The sequence below is a fragment of the Leptopilina boulardi genome, unplaced genomic scaffold (genome assembly GCF_019393585.1).
Source record: "Leptopilina boulardi isolate dan_hultmark-lab unplaced genomic scaffold, ZJU_Lbou_2.1 LbouV2_291, whole genome shotgun sequence".
In the NCBI taxonomy this organism is placed as follows: domain Eukaryota; kingdom Metazoa; phylum Arthropoda; class Insecta; order Hymenoptera; family Figitidae; genus Leptopilina; species Leptopilina boulardi.
This window is the reverse complement of record NW_026137853.1, coordinates 105660-117804: the sequence shown is the minus strand read 5'-3', so window position 1 is coordinate 117804 and position 12145 is coordinate 105660. Positions and strand designations below refer to the sequence as shown.

Below are 12145 nucleotides of genomic sequence, written 5' to 3'. Positions count from 1 at the left end.
AGCACTGCAGCAAATTTGAAAATCGAGCCATATTCGCATTTGGCAATAGTCGTTTGCACACATGCCATTTATTTTTTAAACCACTTCCGCAATTAGAGATGTCATTTGAAACGATATTCGCGAGTTTTGCAAAAAAAAAAAAAACGGCAATATTTCTCAAAAAAATAAAATTGATGCAAAATTTATCATTACAAGAACAATTTTCATTTTGTTAACAATTCATTTCGAACGATATAATTGTTTACTATTTTTTTTAACTATTTAATAATAATTAGTGTTTTGTTCTATTTGTTCGGCCTAATAATTTCTAACACAGAGAGAGTTTCTATTTAAGCTTTTGTTTTCTAAAAAAAAAGAAAAATTTCCAAAACAGCTTGTAAATATCTACGATCGCGATAATATTATTCAACCACTGCAGTTGTCTACTGACGAAAACAAAGGGCCTTCTCCAATCTGTTCATATAATAAATCTGATGGCACCGGCTAGGGCCTTATGGTGTTACATATACTTTCCTTCTGTTGTGTTTCTTTTTCTTCTTTTTATTTATTTATTTTTTTTTTTTTTTTTGACCAAGAATATTGACGGGGAAATAGATGAGGGCCGGATGTGGGTCAGATGTCATGTGGGCGACCTCTGAATATATAAAAAAGCCGTGCGAGTTGAAGTCCCTTTTTAGCCGCAGGTTGTAGAAAAAAAAGAGAGAGAGACACAAAATAAGGTCCGGTGTTGTGTGGGCCGCAGGTGAACTTAACCACCTGGCCATATAACAGCATCGCCAACTGTCTAATTAATAACAATCGCGCACATCTCAAGCCCACTGAATATAACCGTCGAATATGCGAGCTTCAAAAAAATAATAATAAAAATATGACCCGATACTTTTATAATATACACGCCCTTCCATAAGTCCACACGCTTTCGCGGTATGTGTTTTCATTCCTTTAATAAAATATGAATAGTAGGGATTAGGAAGAAACGCGTATGCACTCAGATTTAGATATTAGACGACAATCAAAGTAAGCATACGCAAAGAAAATTGTATTAAAGACTAAAATATGTTTTTGCAATAGTAATTGTTAATATAGTGTTTTTATTCACTAAGAATTAATCACGAGTAAAAAATACTCTTAAAACCTAATTAACATTTTACAAAATTAATTCCATAAATATAAGTAATAACTTTGGTATAGAAATGTAAGTGTTGGAGATTCAACGATATTTATAAATATTTAAGGTTTCAAATAAAATTTCTACATTACACTCAATTCGAAGTTTATAAATTAAATTTCTAATTGTTCAATACAGTCTTAATTTACTTGTTATAATTTCCTATCTTTTTATCTTATACGTGTTTTACTTCCAAATAACCTATCAATTTCAATAGTAAGCAATGCGCACAAAAAAAAAAATTTCCCAATATAGAAAAGGTGAAAATTTTGTAATAAAATTGAAAGCAATGCGCACCAAAAAGTCCCAAATATAAAAAAGCTGAAAACTTTGTAATGAAATTGAAAGCAATGCGCACCAAAAAGTCCCAAATATAGAAAAGCTGAAAACTTTGTAATAAAATTGAAAGCAATGCGCACCGAGGACATTGAAAAATGTTTTTTTTCGTTATGGGAGGTTTCGATTGATCATATAATTGAACGAATAGAATGATTTTAATGGTTCAGAGAGCATGTATCATTATATATCCCAGAGACACTAGAGTCGTTGACTCGGAGGTCAGCTGAAATGACTATACAGTCACGAAGGCCTCTATAAACGAATCTAGTCCTAAATTAAATTAATTGTCAGTCATTAGTCGATAATATATATTTTTTTACTCGAATTTTCTCTTTTCTCTAAATCTTCTATCCTCTCGCATTTAAAAGAATAATGATGATGATTGTTAAACGGACAAAAATTATTATAAAGGGATAGATACGAAACACAATATTATATATATTTTTGCACCATATATAGATTTTTTGGAAATGATTTGTGTTGATTGTTGGCCTTTTTGTGTCTAAAAAGGATGAAATTATAGAAAAGGTCATAATAAATTTAAGAGGGACTTAATTGGAGTATCTCTCGCGAAGTTATCGAGATAATGATTTCGATTTTGGTATAGGGATTTGTATCCTCTCTCTCACTCACTCTCGAAATAACTATTACGATTTTGCCTGAAGGTAATAGGAGGTATACAAGTCCGGGTGCAGTTCATCGGAAAAGAGAAGGAGAGCGGACTTCTCTCTAATGTCCGAAGAGCGTGGGACTTGTGAGAGAGGATATAGTAATGTGAAGACGATAGAATACACTGATGTTTGTTGCATGTGTGAAGTGCAATGTGCTACGGAATGTAGAAATTCTAACTCACACGAAACTGTAATTACATTCCCGCGAACTCGGAAATGTTGAAATTCACTAATTTTCAATGCTGTGCCACACACATACACCATACCAGGAACAAATTGTTAAATTAATTTCTGTGAAGTGCAACTGACGCGTTTATTTATTTAACTAAATTTTGCAAACTAAGAACAAAATAATTAAGGGTAAAAATCTCGTAATGTATAGGAGAGGTTGGGTACAGTGGGTCACTTTAATTCTTCAAAGCCATAGTGTTCTAATATTACAACGGATTTAAAAAACCAAAGTGACCCATTGTATACAACTTCCAAGTTTTCTATTTTTCAGAAAATGAGTAGAAAAAAACTCAAACTTAAAATTTTATATTTCAAGATAGTTTTTTTCTAATCATATTTTCCAGAAAATTGAAGTGTCCCACTGTTGCCGACTATCCTCTATCCAATTGTAATTTTTTTTTTCTTCAAATTCAAACCTTATATATACAGTGATTTATTAGTGGGATTATCTGATACGTTTATTGACACCCGATAGCGATACATGATGCACTTATCAGTAAAGAAATCTATTTATTGAGAACCGTAACTGCACCGATATGTATGTATACGATGAAAGGGTACAATTTATGTCTGGTATAATCGACTTCGCCTGACTTTATGCAACTTCTTCTGCATCGATGCATTATTAGTAGTCGTCGCAACGATTACGACAGGGTCGAGTTCAACCAAGAGTGGAGGACGCCTAAGGCATCCAATATCTTGGATTATCCTTAACCACGGCTATTTTTCAATTAAAAATGATAAATGTACCTTGTCGCTGCAGGTTTTTTTTTGAAAATTAAAACTACTATAAAAAAAACACCCCATTTTTTATGGTTCAAAAAATTTTACTCTATATAGTATTATAATTTTAATCAATTGTAATTTGACTATTTTGTTTTTTAAAAAACAAAAATAGGAAACAGTGGTCTAGGTAATTTTTCGACTGCGGGTCAATTTATTGATTGCGTCTATTCCTGAATGCGAGAAAAATATTCTGTGGGTCAAATAGTGTTCTCGGTGGGTCAAATTGGATTTTGAGACCAAAGAAAAAGAGGATTTTTTTTTTGTATTTATCAAGACACTGAGTATATTTGCAAAAGTTTGTAATACGGTGTGTGGCGTGTGCCCGCGGGGGCGTTCAAGACCCCGTACTGTGCGATGAAGGAAAAGAAGGAAGAGGATGATCGCGTGTACGCGAATTGTGTGCAGGTGAGTCGCCTGGTTGCATATACAGCCTTTAAGGCACACACCACTCTCTTAAATGTGAGTGGAGGTTTGCACGGTGTACCACCTTAAACGTAGGCGGATCAGGAGGCGCCCGGGGATGTTTCTCACTGGCATACCTGTCTCTCCTCTTTTACACGCTCCAATCTCTCATAGGAGAAGAACTTTAAGAGAGAAAGAGAATCACCTTTTCCATCAGTATACCATTGCACTTGATCCATTACTCAATGCCCACCTCATAAAAAAAAAAAAAAAAATTAAAAAAGAGGATACTCTAACGAGCATCCGATAACAGCTTTCTTCGAAAATTCATCAGTCGATTTGCAATTTGACTTTTGAAACGTCAACGCACGTGTCCCTTTGGGGTTTTTACATCCAGTTGAATTTCTATTCACTACAGCTAACTTAAGCTGTGCGCAGAGATAAAAATTGGTTTATACTCATTGCTTTTTTGTCTAATAACTGTGTGTTATCATCCAAAAGTTGATCTCCACTATTGGAGTCATCAGTAAGGCTACTAACGGATATTGACCAACGTAACAATTATCTGTTTGCCAATCCACCAAAATCTGCTATTATTGCGGATAATTTATGGTATTGGATTTCATTTGAGGAGCGCCAAAAGATGCAGATTTTAGGTTAATTGGAGTCTGCATTGATTAGCTGAAATTTTGAACCATCTTTTGGAAACAAATACATACTCTCTAAATTTGAATTAGTATCACTATTCGCTAATTCCTAGCTGCAGAGGCATAAAATTTATGGAATCGTAGCTAAAGAGATCAAGATCAAAAACAAAAGTATTTGATTTGATTTTTGTTGTTCGGCCCAGGGCCGAAAGCCTTATAGTTTCGCTTTGGCGTCCGTCCGTCCGTCCCTTGTACATGGTAACCGTTTCCATGGCAACAGTTACTTACTATGGCAATAGTTACTATGGCAATAGTTACTATGGCAATAGTTACCATAGCAAAAGTTACTAGGGCAACAGTTACTTACTATGGCAAAAGTTACCATGGCAATAGTTACGATGGCAACAGTTGATTTCCGTACCAACCGTTTCCATATAGCAACCATAGTAATTCACAAATAATGTAATTATAAATTATGTATTATATTCAAATAACTTTTGATCTAAATTTAAAAAGCCATGAAACCCCCTATAGATGTAGAGGCGCTTTGCGACTGCTTTTTTTCCTGATTTTTGATTTTATTGGAGGGTTCTGAAAGAACTATATGATTGATAGGAATTTTGTTATTGAGAACAAATAATCTCAGAATTCCTTAAAAATTTGAAACCAATTCTTTAATTTTCCAAAATCGGGAAAGAGGCATAAAATCTATTGAATCGAAACTGAAACCAATATATTTCGGGAAAGGACATGAATCCAAATTAAATATAAAACGATGAGCCATTGAAAAATATTCGTTCACATCGTTGTTATCTGTTATAGGTGAGAGTAGTATAGGAAAAAGAAAAAAAATATATCCACGAACGGATTTGGAGCCTCTCGGCTGATGGTTATTAAAGGTTCGCATAGTCTTTGGTTGCACGCATCGGTCCAGTGATAGCCCCAGGGACCCAAAGGGATATATATATATATACACCTCAGGAACTTTTAACATTGGTGGCCGCCCCCAACTCATGGGAACTTCCTCGGGGCTAAAAAGCAGTTTCTGCTCGGTTCGCTCTTTGCAAGCCCTCGATTTAGAGACACGACCGCCGCCGCCACCACTATGATGCCCGTTGCACACGAGCCATACTCAATTCTCTTTGGGTAGGCGGCAATTTTGCGGGAATGTGGCGCGAGAGAAAGAAGAACAACGACTTCTGATGCTTGCCCTGTGAAAAAAATATCTCCTCCACAGACTTTGGGATTCGTTCTTAAAATCGCGTAGTTCAAAATGCATTCATTTTGTGTGAGAGGGATAAACGAAAAAAAAAATTATTTGTGATTTTGATCATTATATTCATGCGGTGTGCTAATGTGTGGAATCAGCGCGTTGATGTATCATTTTGTTTTAAGTAATTTGAATTTTATTTTAATAAAATGCAAATTTGATGAATAATTTTTATTTTTAAATTGCTTTTTTGCCAGCTATAACAAACTTTAGCTATGTAGGTTTTACTTCTACCAAAACATACAAAATACTAATTAAGACAGAATCAATGAAGTTTTGATCTCTAGAGTACGGTATATTTCATATAGCCTGTACCGGATGTTTCTCTTCGTATATTGTATAAGTAAAACAAATTAATTAATTTACACATTAAAGTAATTAATTTAAATATTAATTATAATTAAAAGTAAAATAACAAAAATTTTATAAAGATAAGGAAAAATATACAGTTCAAAACTGTGCAGAACGTTAAGAAATAAAAAAAGTTTCTTTTTTCTTCCCAGAGGTACAATTACTTTGAGAAATTTTTTTTTTCTTCTTTTTTTCCGTGAAGATTGAAGGATTACTTAAAAGGCGGAAAGTTTTTTTCGCTCTCTCGAAGACCTTTGTGTCTTTGCCTGGCGGCAGTGTAAGTGGTTTCTCTCTCTCTCTCTCTTTCTTTATATGTATATATAGATACTGAGAAGTGGAGTAGCGTAGGTGAAAGGGTAACTCGCTGCTTCACTCGTTTACGAACGTTGTGCGACGAACACACGAGCAGAATGATCAGGAGTACATACGATAGCGAAAGGCGTCACGTCGTCAAATTCTCCTTTCCTTTAAATAAGAAATAATATAGTTCCTTGAAACTTATTATTTTCATCTGTATGAATATTTTTTTTTTCTATTTTAAAAAGAATGTAATTTACTCAAATTACAATTCACATAATTTCAAATATATATAACAAAAAGAGTAGATTTTTTTTTTTTTAAATGAAAGAAAAAGAAGGGAAAATGTAAGAAAACAAAAATTTGTTCGATGAATTTCACACTATATGTAATAAGAAAAAAAAATTGTAAGACAAAAATTGTATTTGTAAGTGGAACAAAATTGTTCACGGAATACAATTTTTAAGTAGTAAAAACGTAAAGTACATTTCACCTACGTTTCAATAATTTAAGGTAGTTTTTTCAAAAATAGGGTTTCCATTTTTATTAAAACTACTAATAAAAATCATTAGCTAAAATTTTCATTTGATAGAATTTCTTTTTAGACAAATTTTCAAATTATCATTTGAGTTACTTTCTTTGTAAACGAAATCTTGTTTAACATAATTTTTATTTTACCAAATTTTTTTTATCCAACTTTAAATTTAAAAAAATTATTATTTAAACCAATTTTAATTAGTTGAATTCTCATTCAACAGAATTTTAATGAATCAAAATTATTTAATGCTATTTGTAATTTCTGTCTTTCGCTATTTTAGAAATTCTATAAAATAACAATTGGTGTAAATAAAAATTCGCTGAAGATTTGATAAATTAAAAATTTTGATATTAAACAATTCGAATCATTAAAATTCTGTTGAATGAGATTTTTGATAAATTAAAATTGATTTAAATTATAATTCTTTTAAATTTTAAAGTTAAATAAAAAGAGATTTTGGTAAAATAAAAATTATGTTAAATGAAATTTCGTTTACAAAGAAAGTAACTCAAATGCTAATTTGGAAAATTCTTCAAAAAAGAAATTCTGTCGAATGAAAATTCTAGCTTAATGATTTTTATGAAATAATGAGGATATTTATTGTAAATATCGTTATTTTCAATATTATTTATAGATTTTACAAGTAAAAAAATTAATATTTTCAAAAGACGATTTTTTAACTTGTTTTTTTCTCGGTATAAAATTCGTAAACGCTTGAATTTTATCGCGAAAGTCACAATCTTTCGAGTATATATATATAAAGAACGAGCGTTGTATGTATAAAATCTTCACACAGACAGCGAGAATCTTTTTCCGCCTTAAAGATAGGCAACCCTCTCGACATTGTTAGGAACGTTAGACGCAAGGAATATTAGGTATGCCCGTAAAATCATTGGACTGCAGCACTGAATTCAGTTGCTATTTCGTGATGATTGGGATATCAGAAATTGTTAGGAGTATAAGAAGTGAATATTTTGCCGCGGTGAGACCGCCCGTCGAACAGTCAAGTATCCGATGAACATAATCCTAAGAAGTGATTGTGTATGTGTGTGTGATGTTGCGCGCGCGCTCTCAAGCCAACAACTTGTCATTTATACGCTCCTCATCAGTTGTGATTAACTAAGGTTTAATCAGCTTTACCAAGCTAAACTTCTTTTGTCAACATGCACGGTGCATGATAATCCGAGGCTATCTTCTCAGGTTCCAGACAGGACCATAGAAATATATTTTTTCTCTCTTTTTATTTTTCCATCTCTCTCTCTCTGTCTCACTGATTCATCCTTTGCTTTTTGATCCGCGACGAGTAGATCGACTTTCTCTCTCTCTCTCTCTCTCTTCGTATTTTGCACTTTTGTATCTAACCGCGACGTGGCGCCGTCATTCAGTCTCGCGAGAATAGCGGATATTCAATATAAGCGGTAAATTTGACATTTTATTTTAAATTTCTCTTTCACTCGACTTTTATTTATCATGTAACAAGAGATTAGTTTCCAACTAGAGGTAGACTGTATTTGTTGTTTCGTATATACCATTGGAGAGGGGGAAAGGCCAATACAGAAAAGTAAATTTTTTTTTAAACTTGCAATATTGGAGTTAAAAAATTTTTTTTTTCTAAACTATTATTAAATAAAAATAATTTTATAAAAAATATATAATTTTATTAAACGGGCCTAAGCTCTTTTATACTTTAGCGCCCATTTGAAAACAATAAATAATACTTTAAAAAATAAGAAAAATTTCTTTTAATTAAAATATATTATTGAATGACAATTTACTTTTTAATTTAGAAAAAAAATAGTAAACAAGGTATCTAGTTTTACAAAATTTTACACTCTGACTGCGACACTCTCTGGAATAAACATGAAGAACAAAAATATTGAAGAAAATTATTCGCGTTCTGAAAAGGACCTTAAATAACAAAACAGAAATTTATTTTAGAAAAAATTACAATTTTTCATACAGATATATTATTATTGTTATTTTTTTATTTATATTAATAATTTATTATAATCGTAAAAAAATGTAAATCATTTTTATTATTAAAAAAATTATTATTGTAAATAAAGAAAAATGTTATGAATAGAAAAATAAATAGATCGAAAATACAGAGAGAAAAAAAAAACATGAATGAAATTGAAAGTAGAATAGGAAAATATGGTTTTATAAGTGAATAAGGAGACATGAGAGAGAGAGATAAGAGAGAAAATGAATGTTATGTTTCGTGATTGTTCTGCTATCCTGTTATAAGGTCGCACCGCCGCAGCGCCACGCGTCACGGCGAGCACCACCGCAACGCTCGGCGTCCGTACGACGACAACAACAACAATAACTATACAAAAAAAAAATGTGAGACAAACAAAATCGTTCTCCCTCTTGTCCCCTTTTTTTTTTTTTTAGAATTATAGCACAGTTTCCGCGTGGTCTGCGAATTACGCAAAACTCACGAGACGATATAATGATAACAGTACGAATCACTTTTTTTTCAATGCGCGCGCAGAATTTCAAATCTTTTTTCTTTTTTACCATTAGTTTTTATATGACAGAGACATCTGGTGTATATTCCGTGAAACATTTAAACGTATTTGTCGATAAGTATTTTTATTATCAGACGAGAAAATTATTATCCACTGCTGATAAAGTAGAATTCTGTTTTATGAAAAGAACAACCACGTGTTCGTGAAGTCATTTAATTTTTAAATGAATATATCCAAATAAAAATGAACAAACCAGTGAGATATAAAACAATTTCACATTTAAGTGGAAAAATTATTATTACATTTTTCTTTAAAAATTCATTGTATTTTTTTTTTTTGCAGGTGTTGGAGGTCACTACATGAGCGTCGGTATCGATACATTTTTGAAAAGTGCATTCCCGCGTCAATTTCGTCGTTAAGACCACGTGTTCGCGACGTTATTTTATTTCAATATTTTTACATAAGTAAATTTTTATCTATCGGGAGTGCTCGTATTTCTTAAACCCGCGATCGAGTGATATGTTAATTTTTTTAAAAAATGTACTTTTGAGTTAATTTTAATTAAAATAATTTTTTATCGGGAGTATTGGTAATTATTTAAAACCGCGATCGTTTAATTAGAAAAAAAGAAGTTTTAATTATTAAACACGTGGTTCGGGAGTGTCCAAAAAATTTTTAAATCGCGAGTGAGTATTTTTTTTTTGTGCCAATTTCTGGAAAACATCGTTCGAGTGCCGCTTCGGGATGAAGATCGGGCATGGGCGAAGGGTGTCCACGGTAAGATATATATATTTTTTTATTTTCTAATTATAATAATTAAGGAAAAAAAAATCAGCAAGAGAAGCAGGCGCAAAGCGACTTCATCTAGGGTTTCATAACATTGAAAATTCAGGACAAAATATAATAAAAAATAGTTTTTGTTTTTACTATGGCAACAGTTGTCATGGAAACGATTACTATGGAAACAGTTGCCATAGTAACAGTAGCTAAGGAAAGGGTTACTATGGAAACAGTAGCCATAGTAACGGTAGCTAAGGAAACGGTTACTATGGAAACAGTTGCCGTAGTAACGGTAGCTTAAGAAAGGTTACTATGGAAACAGTTGCCATAGTAACGGATGCTAAGGAAAAGGTTACTTAAGTAACGGTTATTATAGAAACAGTTGCTAAGGAAACAGATACTATGGAAACGGTTACTATGGAAACAGTTGCTATGGTAACGGTTCCTATGGAAACAGTTACTATGGTAACGGTTACTATGGAAACAGTTGCCATAGTAAAGGTATAAGAAAACGGTTATTACTATGGAAACGGTTGCTAAGGAAACGGTTACTATGGAAAGTTGCTATGGTAACGGTGACTATGGAAACAGTTGCCATAGTAAAGGTAGCTAAGAAAACGGTTATTACTATGGAAACGGTTGCTAAGGAAACGATTATTACTATGGAAACGGTTGCTAAGGAAACGGTTACTATGGTAACTGTTAGTATGGAAACGGCTGCTGTGGAAACAATTAGTTACTATGGCAAAAGTTACTGTGGCAAAAGTTACTATGGATACAGTTACTATGGCAAAAGTTACTATGGAAACATTTAGTTACTATGGCAATAGTTACTATGGAAACGGTTACTATGGAAACAGTTGCTATGGTAACGGTTACTATGGAAACAGTTGCTATGGTAATGGTTACTATGGAAACATTTGCTATAGTAGCGGTTGTCATAGAAACGGTTGCTATGCTAACTGCTGCCATGTTACCATGGCAACCGTTCAAGTGTATGACGAACGGATGGACGGACGCCAAAGTGAAACTGTAAGGCTTTTGGGCCTGGGCCACGAAACCCTAAAAAACAGTATGAAGATTATTAAACATCCTTTTTATTTATTTATTTAAAAAAAAAAAATATTTTGACTTTTTTATATTTCAGACTGAAGGACAGGAAGGAGGATGCAGAGAAAGCATGGCCCCTGCATAGTTTCCCGGTCTCCCCGTATCGAAGAGGGGCCACTGGGGAACTGGTCCAGAAGAGGCGATGCTGCCATCGCTCCGTCGAGGGAATTCGCGATCGGTGAGTCGAATTTTTTTCTACGAATGTATAGCGACACAACCTGAAATATTTAATTTCTCAAATATACCTTCTATTTTAAAAATTAATTACGGTATTGAAAATTATTTATTTCAGATGAACATGTTTTGATTTACGCCTCCCTCCCTTTCTTTTCATTTAATTGATTTTGAATTTTAAACATTATTTAATTCTTTACATTTGTTTAGAAATTTTTTTTTTATCAAACATAATTTCTAAATTATATTTTGTATTATGCATTATTTAATTCTTTTTGGAAATTGAAAAAGTGAATTAAATTTTTTTGCATTTAAAAAAAATTTCATATGCATTAAGATAGATTTAAAATTGAATTTAAATAATTATTACATTCATCCTTGTCTGATTGTTATTTGGTGAAGGTTTAAGCTCAGGTGACGGATGTGTCCCGGGACGTAATCCCTAGTGTAGGTCTATTTGCACCTGGGTAGTATGTGTGAGTGCCATATACGTCAGGTATTCGCGACTTTTAAAAATCGCTAGAAATGACGTTATTTTCATGAATGTGGTGTAAAAATTTTTTTAAATATAGGTATAGGTAGGAAATTTTTTTTTTTTGTGTGCGAACGGTTTTAGTTATAAGAATTTTGCATGATATACATGTGTCGCTATCGTCTTTTTCTCTTGTAAAAAATATTTATATTTATTTGGAAAAAAACAAAATTTTTTAACAAATTAACTAAAATTATTGTTTGCTGTTTAATAATTTTTCTTTCAGGAAGATCATCGTGGTAAGAAAGTTTTTTTTTTCTATTTCTCACATTTACAATTTTTTGTATAATTAATTTCTTTTTTTAGGTTTTTATTAACAACATTTTTTTCTATTTCAGATGAATACTAACGAAAATTTTATTTTTTGTAATAAAA

The 12145-nt window shown here is 32.2% G+C and overlaps 1 long non-coding RNA gene across 1 annotated transcript in view; it reads left to right on the top strand.

Moving 5' to 3' along the window:
* The window catches only part of LOC127282193 (uncharacterized), a 150359-nt gene extending 139118 nt beyond the window's left edge, over window positions 1-11241 (top strand). Inside the window, exons 11-12 of the long non-coding RNA XR_007843168.1 lie at window positions 9517-9951; window positions 11102-11241. This is a non-coding gene — a long non-coding RNA (uncharacterized LOC127282193). The remainder of the gene's footprint in view (window positions 1-9516; window positions 9952-11101) is intronic.
* The last annotated feature ends 904 nt before the right edge of the window (window positions 11242-12145 follow it).